The 14,178-nt window shown below is 44.2% G+C and overlaps 1 protein-coding gene and 1 non-coding gene across 2 annotated transcripts in view; one reads left to right on the top strand and one right to left on the bottom strand.

Annotated features, from left to right (window-relative positions):
* LOC126022747 (small nuclear ribonucleoprotein E) overlaps positions 1-14,178 on the bottom strand; it is a 417,272-nt gene that overhangs the window by 229,845 nt on the left and 173,249 nt on the right. The gene's annotated exons all lie outside the window — the stretch shown is intronic.
* LOC126027779 (U6 spliceosomal RNA) lies at positions 11,782-11,888 on the top strand. The gene has a single exon (XR_007502325.1). It is a non-coding gene; the product is annotated as a U6 spliceosomal RNA (small nuclear RNA).

Here is a 14,178-nt window from a genome sequence, read left to right as displayed (position 1 = left end):
GGGCCGATTTCTGGCTCTGTGCTTTCTAGTGACCCTTAATAGGACTCAGGACCATCTGTAGTGCAAGAGAAGTGCTTTCCTCTTCTCTCTCCTACCTCTTCACCTCATGTTTTTCAAAGGAAGACATATCCTTTTCCCGAAAATCTTGCATATATTCACTGCCAGGGCAACAAGGTTTATTTTTTGTTTTGTTGGGGTTTTTTGTTTTGTTTTGTTTTTGGGTCACACCCAGCAGCGCTCAGGGGTCATTCCTAGCTCCAAGCTCAGAAATCACCCCTGGCAGACACGGGGGGACCATATGGGATTCGAACCACTGTCTTTCTGGATGCAAGGCAAACGCCTTACTTCCATGCTATCTCTCCAGCCCCGACACCAAGTATTTTTTTTCCATTGGAATACATTTGTTATTACTGGAACACTTAAATATTTCTGTAAAATAAATCCCTATATTCTGTTTCCAATTCTAGTCAGGCAGGTCTGATTGAAGGTTGGGTAGAGGTTAAGAATTAATAAACTGGGGCCGGCGAAGTGGTGCTAGAGGTAAGGTGTCTGCCTTGCAAGCACTAGCCAAGGAAGGACCACGGTTCAATCGCCCGGCGTCCCATATGGTCCCCCCAAGCCAGGGGCAATTTCTGAGCGCTTAGCCCAGAGTAACCCCTGACCATCAAACGGGTGTGGACCGGAAAAAAATTAATAAATAAACTGGGGCCAGTTTATGGGGACCATATGGGATGCTGGGATCCGAACCAATGACCTTCTGCATGCAAGGCAAATGCCTTACCTCCATGCTATCTCTCCGGCCCCAGGAGCGATTTCTGAGCATAGAGCCAGGAGTAACCCCTGAGTTCTGCTGGGCATGACCCAAAAACAACAAAAAAAAAAAAAATTTAATAAAACGGGAGATTCATGGAGTTAGTCTGCCCCTTCTGATCTCTCTGCCTGGCAACAAGGAATGTGTGTGTGTGTGTGTGTGTGTGTGTGTGTGTGTGTGTGTGTGGTGTTTTTGGTCACGACACCCGGCAGTGCTCAGGGGTTACTCCTGGCTCCTTGCTCAGAAATTGCACCTGGCAGGCACGGGGGACCATACAGGACGGACCATATAGGACGCTGGGATTCGAACCGATGACCTTCTGCATGAAAGGCAAACGCCTTACCTCCATGCTGTCTCTCCAGCCCCGGAACAAGTATTTTTAAGGTAGAACTATCGACACTCCTACTAAGGCTAAGGCTATGGGACCTCTAGCCTGCTTGGGAGCACTGACCTCTGGCCGTGCATGCATATAAAAAAAAAGGAGGGGGGAGGGGTGCTCACACACTGATCACAATCAGGCTGTCATACACTGGAAAAGGTGCCACAAAACCAAGGCGCTGTCTTAGCTGCCAGAACTACATTCAGCAGCCCTTCAAATCAGTGGGCCTTTCAGACAGTGCCCATTCACTAAGCCAAGCATTACTCTCCATTACTTTTTCTTTAACTCCCTCCTCCCATTCCCAATTCGCTCTTGACTTTAAAGGCTTCCTCCACGTTTACACCTTAGCCTGCAATAGTAAGAATCTCAGTGAATGCCAAGGTTTGTGTGGGTGGGGAAGTATTAATGAAAGCCAGACACAGGCATGGGGGAGGGGCCACAACATGAAAAACAAACGCACCTCTTTCATCCCAGTGGGTTCTTTGGGTTGTTTTCTAAAGCCTGCTGTCCCAAGCAGGGTGCTTCATGGGAAGTTAAGCTTCCTGGAACTCTTAGAAGCCTAGCATAAGGATCCTTATCCATATGTGTTCCCTCTGCAAGTTCCAACAAAACTTGTCGACCCAGGAAAGGTCTGTTAACTTAACAAATCCCAGTTCCTCTCTTGGCAAAATGGATTTGAAAAAAACAGCTTAAAGCATCAACCATTAACTATTTTCTTAATAATTACTACAGAATTTTCCAAAATAACAGGATTCAGAATTGAGAGATCTGACTGAAGACAAAAAAAAAAAATTAATTCTGTCAAATCTCAATTATCTGTACTAGTGGAGGGGATCAAGACAAAAGCCTAGTGGACTTCAAGGCACTATTCATTTACATTGAGTTTTATGAGGAGGCATTTTAATAATTAACTTTTATATGGGTGTGTTTGTGCTTGTGGGATTTTACATCTGTTTACAGCAAATAACAAAGCTAAGATGCTGTGGGACAGGAATGATGTCAAAAGACTTACAATCTCTAAATCAATTTGTTAGAGTCCAGAGTTGAAGGATGAGACCACATTATTGTAGTAAAGAAAAACAAAACTTTATTCTGTCAGCCACAGGCCCCAAACTGACCTTCTCCCAAAGGAGACGACCCCTGCCAAGGTCACAAGCCAGTTTATATAGGGAGGGGATGAGGAGGTTCTAGCTTCTGATGATCTTTAAGACGTTTGGCTGTTCTCTAGGGTACCTTCCTACTGCTCTCTGGTGTCCTTTCTAGATAGATTACCTGATGTGGCTAGTTAACTCAGGGCAGTGTTATGGAAACTTAGGCTTGAGAAAGAGAAGCCTAACATGTAGCCCTTTACAAAATGGCATCCCCCTTGTTCAGAGCCCAGGGCCCCACAAATTCTGCTTAGAGTTGGTTGGTTGAAACCAAAATGGGCTTTGGCCCCAGGAAGTTTTCAATTCTGATGCTGCTATGTGTTTCTTATTGGAAAAAAAAGGGGGGGGGGGGCTGAAATATGACCATAGTATCAGAAGAATACCTTATAAAGGAATTCTCAGACAAAATGATGAAATATACCAAGCATTGTTTTAGATTCAAAGTAGTTTGGATGGATTTCAAACTCTTACAAGTAGACCAGAGTTCTGCTTATTTGGGTCGGAGGGTTTTGGGCCTTTCAGCCTCTTTTTCTCTCTTTTATTTTTTTTTTTAATATAAATTTTTATTTTGATCATAGTGGCTTACATATTGTTGACAATAATATTTTAGGTACATATTTACATAAAATCTCTTATTTTTTATTTATTTATTTTTTGTTTTTTTTTTGGTTTTTGGGCCACACCCGGTAATGTTCAGGGGTTACTCCTGGCTATGCACTCAGAAGTTGCTCCTGGCTGGGGGACCATATGGGATGCTGGGGGATCGAACTGTGGTCCCTCCAAGGCTAGCGCAGGCAAGGCAGGCACCTTACCTCTAGTGCCACCGCCCAGCCCCCTCTCTTTTTTAAATTTATTGATTGGGGTGTGTGTGTGTGTGTGTGTGTGTGTGTGTGTGTGTGTGTGTGTGTGTGTGTGTGTGTGTGTGTGTGTGTGTGTGGTTTTTGGGCCGCACTCAGTGAACAGGGCTTATTCCTGGTTCTGCACTCAGGGATCACTTCTGATGGGGCACAGGGAACCTATGAGGTCAGCTGCATGCGTGACAAACACCCTACCCCACTGTACTATTATGGCTCTGGCCCCTTCAGTTCCACTCCTCTTATTAAAAAAGAAAAAAGAAATGAGGGTGCAGGCAGCACACCCAGCAGTGCATCAAGCTCATTCCTGCTTTGAAGTGTTCTGAAGTTTTTCCTGTGCTCAGGAATCAAACTGAGGTTGCTACATACAAGGTAAGTGTCATAACCTGTGAGTAATACTATGTAAAATTAAATTATTTTTTATTTCTCCACATTTTAAGTAGAAATTATATTTGGTTTTTCAGAATCATAGAAGATGGTTATGAGAATAAAATACTTCTGGGTGTGTACCATGTGGCATATATCCAGAACCAGATAGACATGTTTTCTGTTCCCATGGAGTAGGAACTCAGAAGTGATGCATATAAAATTTTCCTGCAGCTGGAGAGAGAGTGGCCAGTGGACTACACCACATGGTTTACATGCAAAAGTACTGAGCAAGGGAGTAATAACCCCTAAGCACCAATGAATGTGGTCCCCTATTAAAAAATATTTTTCCCATTAAAACAACATTTTTGTTTTTGGTGGGTTTTTTTGTTTTGGTTTGTTTTGGGGGCACACCCATTGACGCTCAAAGGTTACACCTGGCTTAGGGGGAAATCGCTCCTGGCTTCAGGGGACCGACCATATGGGATGCTGAGGGATTGAGCCACGGTCCATCTTAGGCTAGCGCTTACAAGGCAGATGCCTTACCTCTAGCGCCACCGCACCAGCCCCTAAAACTACATTTTTGTTGAGACAAAGATAGTACTTTGGGGAAGGGGCTTGCCTTGCACATGGCCAACCCAGATTTTATTTTTTGGGCCACACCAGCAGTGCTCAGGGATTACTCCTGACTCAGAAATCACCCTAGCAGGCTTGGGAGACCATATGGGATGCCAGAAATTGAACCCAGGTCTGTCCTGGCTCGGCCTCGTGCAAGGCAAATGCCCTCCTGTTGTGCTATCTCTCTGCCCCCCCCAACCCAGATTTGATCCTGGCACCATATGGTCTACTGAATACCATTAGGAATGATCCCTGAGCATAGAGATAGAAGTAAACCCTAGGTACAGCCAAGCATAGCCCCAAAACAAAATATGGGGCCACAGCACTGGCACAACAGGTAGGAAGTTTGCCTTGCACATGGATGATGCTGGTTAGATCCCCAGCATCCCATACAGTCTCTCAAACCTGCCAGAAGTAGTTTCTAAGTTTAGCACCAGGAGTAACCCCTAAGCACCTCCAGATGTGGCCCCAAAACAAACCAAATAAAACTTTATATTTATTTAAAAATTTCGAGGTAACATTGACTTATAAGACTATGTAGAGGGGCCAGAGAGATAGCATGGAGGTAAGATGTTTGCCTTTAATATGGTCCCCCGTGCCTGCCAGGGGTGATTTCTGAGCATAGAGCCAGGAGTAACCCCTGAGTGCTGCCGTGTGTGACCCAAAAACCTGAAGGAAAAAAAAAAAAAAAGACTGTAGAGGTTTAATTTTACACCTCTTCAAAATGTGTTACTACACTAGCCATCCAAGTACCAGTATCTCTTCACTCTATTGAGTCCCTTTCATTCCCTCCAAACTCAGTCCTGTGATCTGAGTCCAAAGGTTTATTTTCTTTTGGTTTTGTTTCTTCCCTAGCTTTGCTTCTCTATATTTTATATATGAATAAGGTCATGCATTTCTTTCTGACTTATTTACCTAGCATGTCCCCCAACTGTGGTCCCATCCGGATTTCCTCTTATAGTTGAGTGGTATTCCACTAGATATGTGTACCATGTATTCTTTATTTGCAGTCTTTGTACATTTGAGTTTCCATTTCTTGACAACTATATATAGCACTGCATCCTAAATGTGAATCCTGTCAAAATGCACATGAAACATGTGTTATGGCAGGTCTACATATCATGGGGGACTGTCAAAAGAGTACCAACTATCCAGAGATCTTAGCTCCTTACTTCCCCCTTCTTACCTCTTCACTGAGGTCAAAGAGACAAAGCAGTGTGATGGGAGAATGTGAACTCTACTCAGACTTTTGTCTTCCTGCCCCTTCCTTTTCCTTTCCAAACCCAGGCAGCTTACTAATCAACATTTTCTGGTTTTATCTCAGTTTTATTTGCCCCACCCTCTGACACGAAGTAGGAAAACAGAGATTTGCAGAAGTTGGTAGAAACTAATGTCAGAAAACAGAGTTCCATTGCTGAATCCAAGAAAAACTTCCTGTTTTGTTAAGACCCTTCTTAGGAACGGAAACTTACTCAAATGAAAACCACAATGAATAATTTCACTGATTTTTACCATATGTTTAGAGAGCCTGAAATTTCAAGAGGAAGCCAGTGAAGAAGAGAAGCCATCAGAAGGGAACTGATCTGATCTGACCGGGCCCTTGCTCACTCCTGCCTTCTCTACTCCCTGCAGGAGCATTGGCAAAGCAGGGGTGGAGTGAAGTAATGTTGGGACACTTGATGCAAAGGCAGCCAGGCAGAACCTCAGTGGGTCATTCAAGGACTGCATAGCTCAGATGGTTCATCCTTCCTCCAGATGGAGTTTCTTTTTTTATAAAGATCTAGAAAAAGCACCCTATTTGCCTAGACAATGTCTCAGAAACAAATTAACCCTAGAATCAACTTGACATAATAAGAGTTTAGTCTCACTTTCACTTAATGACAAACTGGTGGAGTAGGAGGAGGTGACCAGAGAATCCAGTAAGAACCCTGGTTTTGGATCTGAAGTTGACTCAACAGCCTGGGACATTCTTGGCATACAAAAGCCCCAAGTTCAGTCCCCAGCACTGCATGCTTCTCTGTGCTGCTGGGTGTTATAACTACCCCCTCTGAATGCACACATACACACACACACACACACACACACACACACACACACACACACCCTGGTTGACAGAGGCTCTGGCATGTGGAGTTGTGTCATTACACTCACAGCTCTATGTCCTGCTGCTAGTAGAAAAGAATGGAGGACCACAGATGTTTTTCTATGCATCAACTCAGAAGTTACATCTTTGTCTCAGTTGCACATACATAGAACTATGAAAGAAGGGCTGGGATCAATGAGGAGATGCAGATATTTGAGAAGTAGCATGTCATAATCCAACTGCAAACAAGTAAACATGGTTTAGAATCCCAGACCATGAAAGGGTAATTGAAATTTGCTGGGCTGGGAAGATAGTGCAAAGGATAATGTACTTGTCATGCAAGTCTGACCAGGATTTGACTTTCCAGCACCACATATGGTCCCCAAGATCCACCAGCATTGATCCCTAAGGACAGAGTAAGCTGAATGTGGACCCGAACCTAAATAAATTTTTTTTTTTTTTTTTGGTTTTTGGGCCACACCCGTTTGACGCTCGGGGTTACTCCTGGCTATGCACTCAGAAATCACCCCTGGCTTGGGGGGACCATATGGGACGCCGGGGGATCGAACCGCGGTCCTACGCTAGCGCTTGCAAGGCAGACACCTTATGTCTAGCGCCACCTTCCCAGCCCCCTAAATAAAAATTTAATATGAAATTTGTTGAAATGGATCTCTTCTTTTTTTCTCTCTCCCTCATTCCCTCTTTCTTCTTTCTCTCTCCCTCCTTTCTCTTTCTCTCTCTCTCCCTCTTTCTCTCTTTCTTCCTTCTTTCTCTTTCTCCCTTCCTTCCTTTTGGTGGTGGGGCGAATGGGAATTTTCTTTCTTTCTTTCTTTTTTTTTTTTTGGTTTTTGGGCCACACCTGGCGGTGCTCAGGGGTTACTCCTGGCTGTCTACTCAGAAATAGCTCCTGGCAGGCACGGGGGACCATATGGGACACCGGGATTTGAACCAACCACCTTTGGTCCTGGATCGGCTGCTTGCAAGGCAAATGCTGCTGTGCTATCTCTCCGGGCCCAATGGGGAATTTTCTAAGGAAGTGCTCCAGGTATAAAGGGCCACTCCCAGGAATACTTAGCCCAATTTTGCTGGCCGAAAAGTTCAGTGCTTAGACTTGGAGGTGTTGGGGAGCCACAAGGCTACATGTGGCAGTATTCAGGACCTTGTGGCATCATCAAACTTCGGATTACATGCATGATTCAGCCACTTGAGTTATCTCCCTGGCCAGGGTATCTTTTCTTAAGTTTACATGTTACCCTCAGGTCAAACATGACCACCAATTGAAGTTGGGTTCTATATTAGCTTAGATATTTATTCCTTTGTCAGGACTGAAACCAGGACTCTTAAAGTCAATTATTAACCTAATTAGTTCCTCCACCAGCACTAGGTGCTCAGCATGGACTCACAATATGTTGTTAGAGTCTGACATGTCTTGGTGTCCCTAACAGCATGATTCAATCAATAGTAGGGATCAAAGCTGAGTGGTTTTTGTTTGTTTGGGGGCCACAATTCAGCAATGCTCAGGGATTACTCCTGGCAGTACTCGAGGGACCATATGGGATGCCAGAAATTGAACTCAGGTTGGCTGTGTACAAGGCAAACACCCTACCCACTCACTGTATGCCTGGATCCCAAAGCTGAGTGTTTTATTTTGCAGTGCCAGGTATTGAACCCAGCACTTTACATGTGAGGTATACATTCTACCTCTAAGTCACAACCCTGGCACCAAAGCTGAGTGGAGCTGCACCCCTGAAATTTTATGTTGCAAATGAATGATAAACCAATTAAAACCAATTAAAGGAAGGGGCAATAATGAAAGATATAAACCACTTATGATCCTTTTATGAAGTTACAGAGTGAGTTGAGCAATAGTCCAGCAGGTAAGGTGCTTGCCTTGCACAGAGTCAACCTATGTTCAATCCCTGGCATTCCATACAATCTCCTGAAGACTACCAGCGTAATTTCTAAGCAGAGTCAGAAATAAGCCATGATCACCACCAAGTATATCTACAAACCGAAAATGTTAATTATGGAATTTTAAGCTATCCCCTTTTGATCCCACAAAAATGAGAACATAAAACTGGAGGTTTTTGTGGGGATTTTTTGTTTTGTTTTAGTTCTCTGCAGGATTGTTGACCAAAATTGTTCAAAATATATTCTGATTCAAGCCTTCTCTTGCAGTTGACTCATGTCTGGATCTTATGCAATGTCATAAACATGGGAGTATGCTTTATTCACGGTCATTCTCAGGTAAATACACAGGGGCTGTACAGACTGGTGCCTTCTCTTGAATGGACTGGTATGGCCCGACCCTTGCCAGGGGGTAAAAGAGTCATTTTCTAAAAGTAGCTCATCTTGGCCCTCAGTTTCTTTGACTCCCATCCTTATTCACTACTCTGGGGACATTTTACCAGCCACTAAAAAGGCAGACGAACAGGGAAATGCTGCTCAGTGTGAAACCAGCTGACTTCACAGGGTGGTTCTCAGTCGTTTTGTTTTACTTGGCTTGCTTCAGAGCTGCTTGGGGACATCTGAGGTTCTCCAACCACAAAGCTCTTTCCAGAACTGCCTTCCCCTTGGAATGACACATTATCCTCCCTTCAGCTGTACCAATTGTAAATTCCTGCCTAGGGAGTAGCAATTGCTTTGAATTACATGCTATTTGAATAAACCAGTATGGGATTAACAAAGCCTTATTGTTCTGCAATCATTTACTGAAACCTGCTATAGTAATTTCTGTTGACATTATATTTTCCTGCCTCACATTTGACTATGCAAAGGAGTACTTCCCCCCCCCCCATACTTTAATTGGTCCTTTTTAGTTGTAATGAAAACCTCTTGGTACCTTTTTACCAAGAGAAAGAAATAATACTTTCAGGGTGGTTTTTCTTTTCTTTTTTCAGTTCACATTTTTCCCTCTTCCTTTCTCCTTTGGCATCACTACCCATAATTCCACATCTTTAAAAATGTCTTAGATTTGTGGTAACCATTTTATTACTTCAAGATAGCTACAGAGGGGCCGAAGCAATAGCACAGAAGTAGGGTGTTTGCCTTGCACATGGCAGAGATCCAAACCAGGGCGGACCTTCGTTTGATCCCCGGTGTTTCATATGGTCCCCCAAGCCAAGAGGCGATTTCTTTTTTCTTTCTTTCTTTTATTTTTTTTGGTTTTGCGGGCCATACCCATTTGATGCTCTGGGGTTACTCCTGGCTAAGCGCTCAGAAATTGTCCCTGGCTTGGGGGATCATATGGGACGCCGGGGGATGGAACCGTGGTCCTTCCTTGGCTAGCGCTTGCAAGGCAGACACCTTACCTCCAGCGCCACCTCACCGACCCCAAGAGGCAATTTCTGAACACATAGCCAGAAGTAACCCGAGCGTCACAGTGTGACCCAAAAAGGGAAGAAAAAAAAAAGATAGCTATAGACTCATACTAGCACCCATACACACTAAATTTAGGACTCTCCTTTATGATATATTTGCATATAAATTTGCTTTTCTTCTTTTTTTTGTTGTTGTTGTTGTTTGGTTTTTGGGTCACACGGGGGACCATATGGGATCCCAGGATTCGAACGACCATCTGTCCTGAATCAGCTGCATGCAAGGCAAACACCCTACTGCTGTACTATCTCTCTGATCCCTGCTTTTCTTTTCTTTTCTTTTCTTTTTTTTTTTTTTTTTTTCGTTTTTGGGTCACCCCCGGCGGTGCTCAGGGGTTACTCCTGGCAGGCACGGGGGACCATATGGAACACCGGGATTTGAACCAACCACCTTAGGTCCTGGATAGGCTGCTTGCAAGGCAAACGCCGCTGTGCTATCTCTCCGGGCCCTCTTTTCTTTCTTTTCTTTTCTTTTTTTTTTTTTTTTGGCTCACACTCGGCAGCGCTCCGGAGTTACTCCTGGCTCTGTGCTCACAGTCGATCCTGGCAGGCTCGGGGTCCATATGTGATGCCGAGATTCTAACCATCATCTGTTCGAATCAGCTGCGTGCAAGGCAAATGCCTACCGCTGTGTTATCTCTCCAGTCCCTCCCTGCTTTTTTTTTTTTAAAGCCACTCAAATTGAGCAGTGGAAGGGGGGTTATATACCAACTTTTGTGATACTAACGTTAATAAGTTCTGATAAATCACTGCCATCGGACCAGCCATCTCCCTTCTTTTTCCTTTAAAAATTTTTTTTGTTTTGTTTTGTTTTGGGGCCACACCCAGCAGCACTCAGGGGTTACTTCTGGTTCTATGCTCAGAAATTACTCCTGGCAGGTTCAAGGAAACATATGGGATGCTGTCACTCTTGTCCCTGTGTTAACATTTCTGACTTTGATGTACAGTTACTGTACCTCACTACCACTGTGGTGCCCAAGACCCCCAGTACTGTCCTTTTTTGTGTTTGTTTTGTTTTTGGGCCATACCCAGAGGTGCTCAGGGGTTACTCCTGGTTCTGGACTCAGAAATCGCTCCTGGCAGGCTCTGGGGATGCCAGAGATCCAACCCGGGTCCATCCCAGCTCAGCAGCGTGTAAGGCAAATGCCCTACCGCTGTACTGGCCCCCAATCCAGTACGGTCCTTATGTTACTTCCACTTCCCCCAGTGCTTGGTAATCTCAGTTCTGTACTTCAGGGCCAACGGTTTTTTATTTGATACTATTTATTCCCTTTGTTTCTGTGTATATCATAAATGAGAGACAATTTAATATCTGACCTTCCTCTGACTTTATTTCACTTAACATGAGACCAGCCAGCTCCATCCAAGTTGCAGCAAACTATAAGATTTTGTTTCTCCTATGGATGTATAACATATGTATAATATATAGCTGCATTTTTCTATATATAAGGTCATTATCCTTTCATCTATCATTGGATATTTGGGTTGTTGTTTCCTTTTCCTGGCTATTGCACTAAATGCTGCAATGAATCTATGTACATGTCAGAAACATTTAATTAAGTAATGGTCCCTCATTTGTGACACATTTTCCATCATTGACTTGTTAATATAATTTTAAGCAGTTTTCAGACAACTAAAGGAAAGAGTTTACATTTACCTTAGTCAACTAAAAAGATGTTCATGCATATCAAAACCACAATGAGATTACCTCACATCCAGAATGTCTTCTGTCAACAAGATTGGAGTGAGGGCTGGAGGAGAAGTACTAAGGGATTATACCCAGCAGGTCTGAGGTTTGTGAAACTATTCAGTACCCTCACCACTCTCACAGACCTGGGATTGCCAGACCTGAGCAATTTTATCCTCTGGCCCCTAACACTGATGTCACACAGTTGGCCATATACTGTATCATTAAGAGTGGCCCCGATTCTCCTGACCACCAATTGGGAGCCCCCCAAAAAAGAATGCTTCCCCCAGTAAGTACATGTTCAAGTGTGTGCAATCTCTAGTTATTATAGGAACTAAAAGAAAACGGGAATTAAAAACAAAACAACTCCAGGGCAAAACACTCAAATCTCAAGTCTTCTGGGCCTGTGGTTCTATGCCAGGGCCTGGGAGTGCCTTGCAGTTCGAGTGTCCAGGGTTGTGCTTGCTTCGGCAGCACATACACTAAAACTGAAGCAATACAGAGAAGGTTAGCATGGCCCCTGCACAAGGATGACATGCAAATTCGTGAAGCGTTCCATAAAAAAAAAAAAAAAAAAAAAAAAAGTGTCCAGGGTCACACCTACTGAAGAGCTAGGTACCCTGTGGTGGTGGTGGTAATTACATTCCAGGTGAAGTGCATGCTAGGCATATGCCCTAACTGCTGAACTACCTTCTAGCCTTGTTCTTTATCCCCACCCCCCCCCATTATGATAGTTAATAAGAGTAGCAGGGATCTCACACATAATTGGCTGTGGTGCTTGCATATTTGGTATTTACTGAAGGAGGAGAGATACAGGGATTGAAGTTCTATTCTCAGATCTTGACACTACTTCTTTTGTTGTACTTATGCATATGTTTCCAAGGATCACACTTCTGGTTTGGTTGTTCCTAGAGATTACTTCTCTTAAGTTGTGAGGCTCAACATACACCTGGCTGAGATGCACCTTAAAATTAGTAGAGATGGATTCTAAACAGCAGAGCAGCCAGTGGAGTAGTGGTACTGAGGACTGAACTCTTGGCCTTATGTTTGCTTTCCCAACAGTGTGCCAGAGACCCTTCTCCACCAACACTAATTTTCTCACCAACACTAATTTCCAATATTTTTTTTTTCAGTGCTGAAAATAGTAAGTAACCAGAGCCTCAGCTGAGTGTGGGACAAAACCAAACCAAACTAATGTTTTTGGTGCTAGGGATTCAACTCAGGGTTTCATATACAAACACAATGCTTTTAATATAGGTTTGGATTGAAACCCACAAGGAAAAACAACCTATTTTTTCGTAACCATTTTTTTTTTTTTTTTTTTGGTTTTTGGGTCACACCCTGTGACGCTCAGGGGTTACTCCTGGTTATGCGCTCAGAAGTTGCTCCTGGCTTCTTGGGGGACCATATGGGACGCCGGGGGATCGAACCGCGGTCCGTCCTAGGCTAGCGCAGGCAAGGCAGGCACCTTACCTCCAGCGCCACCGCCCGGCCCCTCGTAACCATTTTTTCAGATCATTTACATAAGCTGAAATTTTTGTTTGCTTGTGTTTAAGCACAACTGACAATGCTTAGAGGTACTCCTGGCTCTGCACTCAGGATCACTCCTGGCAGTGCTTGAGAGGCCATAGTGATGCCAGGGATCGAACACCTTATTCACTGTTCTATCACTCTAACCTCTAAGTTAAATTTTTTATTTGTTTATTTTTGGCCCTCACCCAGCTGTAATTACTCCTGGCTCTGTACTCTGGAATCATTCCTGGCAAACTTCGGGGACCTCCTGCTGACTTGGGGGACTGTATGGAATGTCAGGGATCAAATCTGGGTCAGCTGCATGCAAAGCAAACATTTTACCAACTGAACTATCTTTCCTAACCTAAAGTGGATATCTGTGTGCCAGAAGGAAATTAGAAGGTATTTTAAATACAGGTATAATAAATATGATAAATTGTCTTAAATCATTAGGTTGTATGGGGGCTGGAGTGATAACACAGCGGTAGGGCTTTTGCCTTGCAAGTGACAGACCCGAACCAAACCTGGTTCAGTCCCCAGCATACTATATGGTCCCTTGAGCCTGGCAGGAGCGATTTCTGAGCGCAGAGCCACAAGTAACTCCTGCATGCTGCCAGGTGTGACACCCCCCCCCCCTCAAAATCATTAGATAGTGAATTTAACATCAACAACAACAAAAGGCAATGGGGCGAGGTGTTGGATAGAGACTACAGTGAATAAGGCACTTGTTTTGCCTCTGGTCACTTCAATCAGCCCTAGTTCAATTCCCAGCACCACTTATGGTCTCCTGAACACAGAGCCAGAAGCAATGAAGGGAAAGGAGGGTAAAATGTCATGAAAAACTTTTTTTGGGGGGCCGGGGGGGACGGTCACACCGGGCAGCGCTCAGGGTTTACTCCTGGCTCTATGTGCCAGAAATTGCTCCTGGAGGGGCCGAAGAGATAGCATGGAGATAAGGCGTTTGCCTTTCTCTTTTTTCTTTCTTTTTTTTTTTTTTTTTTTTTGGTTTTTGGGCCACACCCGGTAACGCTCAGGGGTTACTCCTGGCTATGTGCTCAGAAGTTGCTCCTGGCTCGGGGGACCATATGGGACACCGGGGGATCGAACCGCGGTCCGTCCAAGGCTAGCACAGGCAAGGTAGGCACCTTACCTTTAGCGCCACCGCCAGGCCCCCAGGCGTTTGCCTTTCATGCTGAGAGCACTGTGGGGTGTGACCCAAAAACAAGAAAGAAAGAAAGAAAGAAAGAAAGAAAGAAAGAAAGAAAGAAAGAAAGAAAGAAAGAAAGAAAGAAAGAAAGAAAGAGAGAGAGAGAGAGAGAGAGAGAGAGAGAGAGAGAGAGGGA

The sequence above is a fragment of the Suncus etruscus genome, chromosome 1 (genome assembly GCF_024139225.1).
Source record: "Suncus etruscus isolate mSunEtr1 chromosome 1, mSunEtr1.pri.cur, whole genome shotgun sequence".
Classification (NCBI taxonomy): domain Eukaryota; kingdom Metazoa; phylum Chordata; class Mammalia; order Eulipotyphla; family Soricidae; genus Suncus; species Suncus etruscus.
Note: the sequence above shows the minus strand (reverse complement) of the source record. Positions and strands in the feature narration are given on the sequence as shown.